Source organism: Nannospalax galili, unplaced genomic scaffold (genome assembly GCF_000622305.1).
Source record: "Nannospalax galili isolate Female #2095 unplaced genomic scaffold, S.galili_v1.0 scaffold286, whole genome shotgun sequence".
Taxonomy (NCBI): Eukaryota; Metazoa; Chordata; class Mammalia; order Rodentia; family Spalacidae; genus Nannospalax; species Nannospalax galili.
In genome coordinates, this window is record NW_008359442.1 from 1,076,411 (window position 1) to 1,081,455 (window position 5,045).

Below are 5,045 nucleotides of genomic sequence, written 5' to 3' on the forward strand. Positions count from 1 at the left end.
AGAATAAGAACAAATCATTCTGGAAGAACGCAAAGGAAAATAGCTTTAGATACTTAAGTGACAATAGAATTTATTCTCATAATTGTTTTAATAGCTTTTGTATAATCCTCATTGCTATTATGAGATATAAAATGTATTTATCAAATCTGTAATCATTATGCCAAAAATCTGAATTAATGTAATATTTTGCATATTGTTAAAACTGTAACTTTAATTGTAAAAAAAATTTTAAATAAAAAAAAACTTGAAAATAAAATTTGAAAATTAAAAAAAATCCTGATATAATGAAAAGAGGAAAGACAAGTTATAAAATCATATTGCACTGGAGCTGGAGGGACAGCTCAGCAGTTAAGAGCACTGACTACTCTTGCAGAGGACCTGGGTTCAATTCTCAGCACCCACATGGCGACTAACAACCATCTGTAACTGCAGTTCCACAGGATCTGATGCCCTCTTCTGACCTCCATGGCCTTTGCATGACACAGGTTCACTATTCACAGGCAGGCAAGACACTCATACACGTAAAATAAAAAAATAATGAATAAAAAAATCATATTATACTATAATTCCAACTGTGTAAAATTAGATACATTTCTTAAAAATGGAAAGTATGTATAAATTTACCATTTTATAACAAGAAAAATAAAATACAAGTGATTTTCAACTTTCAGTAGTTACTAAATTATTTCCACAAAAGAAAATAAATGTTACAAAAGGGAGTGAAGACAAATATAGTAATCATGAGGACTAAAGTTACCATAAATCATTAAATCTGGCTCTGAACCTCATGCATAGTAATAACAAATTTTACAGCAAAAACAAATTGCAATTACTGAGCCCTCACTCAAAAAGCCTCATCAGCATTGTTCATTAAGTCCTCTGAAGTCAGTAAGACACCCTTTCCCCCCATTTTACAGATGAGGAGACTAGAACCTGCAACATCCAACCTCTTTGAAATAGTGTCTATCTTGATGTCTTATGTGGAGTAAACCAAATATTGGGTCTCACATCTATACGGTTCTGTGCACAGTTACAAAGTAAAATAGAAAGTATCCCGGAGGAACATGGGGCTTTCTGCACTTTCTTGTCTAGATGGTAAAGGAACAGCTCGCTGAGGGTGAGTCTTCTTCCAGACTGCTACCCCAGAAGGCTGCTGGCCTTCCAGCAGGGTGCGATTTTAGATGGCACCTTCACACAACCCTGAGGCAATATAATTTTGGGTGTACACACATCAAGTAACAGATATCTGTTGCATTTTAAGTTGTCATAGCTCTGCTGATATTACCTGCCCTAGGAATCAGGAGACATGAGCGCAGACCCTGCTGCCCATTCCTTAGTTAGTTTTTAGCTGTTCCATCTATATCAGAACAGTACAGTTATTATACATTGCTATTATTGCTTTATTAAGTTAAATTATAAAAACAGCTGCTTTGGAGGGCTTAAAATACTGTTGAACCTTATTGAAAATGACTTTAAAATCCACTACAGTGTAGACTTGTACAGTTCTCAATTTCTTCACCTCTAAAATGAAAGGCATGACTTAATAACCTTTGCATCTGCTGAACTCTGAGATGGTGATAGTATTAATGGGCACAGAGTCTGCATAGGCCTGATGCAAAGCAAGGCTACTGTAAGATACTCCTGAAAATGTCCAAGTTCGTGGTCCCCTTCTCTCCACCCCTTCTCCAACTGGACATGTCTCCCCTCCTGTGTGCCTCTGCTTCTGGTTTGCTCTAGTATAACTGTCAGCTAGACTCATGTAAGTCCACATGCCTTCTCTCTCCACAGCATTTACCTTTGAATCTTCCCTCTATGTTGTGAAAGTTGTATTCTAACCCCTAGAGAAAGACTTCAGGTATCAGAATGCCAGGGGAGGTGTAGTGTGCACAGAATGAGGGCCCTGCCTACCAACAGCTGCAGCTTTCTAAGTGAGGTCGGCCCTCTCGTAGTAGGAAGAACAAGTGTGGAGAGACTCAAGACAAAGCAAAACCTCAACTCAAATAATCTACTTGGATTTCTTCCAAATGCCTTCGTGTGTAAGTGTGCCTATATGTGAGTTTAGTAGAAACTACTTAGCCAGTATTGACATTGCAAATGTCACTTTAATTACAAATCACCTTCTGGATATGCAATTTATTACAAGACATTTTTGCATAAATACTTTTAAATGTTTACATATAAGGGCTTTTTCAAACATATCACATTCAGAAATATATAGAACATAACAGATATGTGTGATACAAATATATTTATTTTGTTATTGTTTTGTTTGGGGAGGGGGTTGTTTGTTCGTTTTGACAGAGTCTCCCTAGTCCCAGCCCACCTGGAAATTATTATGTAGACCAGGTTGACCTCCATCTCGCAGAGATCTGCCTGCCACCGCCTTCCTAGGTGGGGATTAAAGGCATGTGCCACCACACCCAGCCAAATGTATTACTTTTTAAAACTCATCACAATATCTTCTTGACAATATGATTAACCATTAAATAATCATTTGCTATAATATGTTATATAGTAAATATAACCTATTTCTCATGGCATGCAGTATTTTAAATATTCTTTCAGCATTTGGGATAGTTGTCAAAATATTGGTGAAAACATCAAAATGGAGCACATTACTCTTTTCAAAGAAAAACTGAGAATTAAAACTTGGAATAATTACGCAAAAAAGACTTCCATTTCTTACCTTTTAAATTCTTAACTTTCTGTCATTTTGTGATTCTGGATGTTTAAGAATCTTCTTTAAAGTTTTGAAAGAATTATTTGTGCTAGAAATGGTACTTTATGCTTAAGGACTTTTAAAACATCAAGAATTATTCATGACATATGTAAAAATTTGAAATGTGATTCCAAATATTATTGTACTTCCAAAATCTATGCCACATTTTGATAGTAGTCAGTGGACTATGTTTTTAGTTGATACACCATCCTCCACACGAAAGCCCCAGGAGCAATAACACTCTTGATTTCATTGATTTCATTATTATAAGCCTGCTGGATTTTTAGAATTGACTTTTCGAGGGAGAGGGAGAATGTGCATTCTGAATGAGATTTCTTTTATGAATTGCTTAACTCATCAGAATCTCTCTTTTGGAAAAAAAGGATTTTTGTTTTTGTATGTATTAATAACTTTCCAAATCATCCATCACTTTAGGTACAGAGTTGGCAAAGCCATACAGAGTGATGTGAAGCTTTCATAGTTGGAGGTATTCGTTACTTGGAATGTGACTACTAGATTCTTCAACCTACATTTTCTTCTGTGTGACTATTAAGAAAGAACACAATAACCAGTTCAGTCCACTCAAATTTAGTAGATTCTGAGAGTGAATGCTTTACCCGAGCCTCAGTGTGACAGTCTGCACAAGTTTGACTGTAGTTAGCAACTTTGTTCAGTATTCTTGTTAGCATCTTATAGTAAAGGCGTGGAGAAGGAGGGGGACTAAAGCTCTGACAGATGGTACTCAGCGTTTGACTCCTGCTGAGCTCAGCAGGGCCTGTGGTTTCCAAGGTTAGAGCTGTCAAAATGGCTGTCTATCAAGAGAATAACAAAGTATAGACTGCCTGTCTGTTTCCTATACAAAACTTAGATTTCATGTGCCATTATTGTCGGCCTTTCTGCTGATTTAGTAACTTCCAGCAGAACTGAGAGTTCTGACACAGCCTCACTATTTAAGGCACTACTTGGAAAGGGAATTCTCAAGGACAAAAAGAGGTAGGCCGTGATCTGATATTTCTGTGTTTAGTTTCTCTCTAAGGTTTCATGACTTGAAAAGGATTCAAAAGCCACCAAAGCTACATTTTTGGTGAAAAGCTAAATACAAACCTTAAAAAATGAATTTGATGTCTACCTTTCAAAAGGGCACATTTTTTTATTTAGAATCTTTAGGGTGGTGAATGCTTATTCTACTAGAAATATTGAGGCTGTAAAAGGAATTGTTTCTATTAAGAAATACACTGGTGTGTTTAGATGTGTTTGTCAGGGCCTTTTTTCACCTTTCAAGGCTTCTAGCACACACACACATACACACACACAGACACACACACACACACACACACACACACCCACACACACACACACACACACACACACCCACACACACACACACACACACACACACCCACACACACACACACACACACACACACCCACACACACACACACACACACACACACACACACCTGTCTAAGACTTTCATCTACTCACAGAAAGAACCTGATGCTGGGACAGAACACCGAATACTGTCATCAAAATGTGCCTTCTGTCATACCCTGCTGCAACTATATTCCAGGGTAAGTCTTCTGTTTTCTTTTATGTCTATTTTGTGATTTCAAGATTGTTACTGACCTTCTGAGATTATCATTTAAAAAGGCTTGTTGATGGATCTGTAAATCCAGGTTTTTATGCTGAAATTAAAGGTGAGACATTACTCTTGAATAAGTTAATAATTATATATCAATGTTTATTTTATTTTATGCATGTAACAGTAAAGCAGAACCCACGACTGCTATTTTAAATGGAAAAAGAAAATTAAAAGTAAAGGATGTTAAAATAGAATTTGAAACATCACAAGACAGGATTAAGTTAGTTGCTTTCATTACTCTATTCTATGGCGAATTTATTTTCTTATAAAAAGATGTAACATTAGCACTTACTTTTAAGTCAATTAATTTATTAACATATTCTCTTGTAGAATTCACATTGGCATCAAAACAATTGCTACCTTGGATAGGTTAAAGAAGGGAGAGCACCATCTATCTCTTTTTGATGCTGGACTGAGCAAATTCATCTCCTGATGTTGTGATTGTTCCCCATTAGCATGTCTGAAAATATGACATTCTTCCTACAAGATACCAGAAGCATTTTCCTCTACAAATATTTAGAGTCTATAATCCCATGATAAAAATAAAAGTTATTTGGAAACATCAGTATATGTTATACTTTACAGTATATTTAATTATTGTGAGCACAAAATAGAATGTATTTAAAGTTTTGAAACATTTATACTTAAAAAAGCTTTAAAAATAAAAGTGAATGCTAGAAATT

General features: G+C 35.8%; 1 long non-coding RNA gene across 1 annotated transcript in view; it reads left to right on the plus strand.

Moving 5' to 3' along the window:
* The window catches only part of LOC115068436, a 72,747-nt gene that overhangs the window by 33,472 nt on the left and 34,230 nt on the right, over nt 1-5,045 (plus strand). The window contains exon 2 of the long non-coding RNA XR_003847786.1: nt 4,208-4,291. This is a non-coding gene — a long non-coding RNA (uncharacterized LOC115068436). The remainder of the gene's footprint in view (nt 1-4,207; nt 4,292-5,045) is intronic.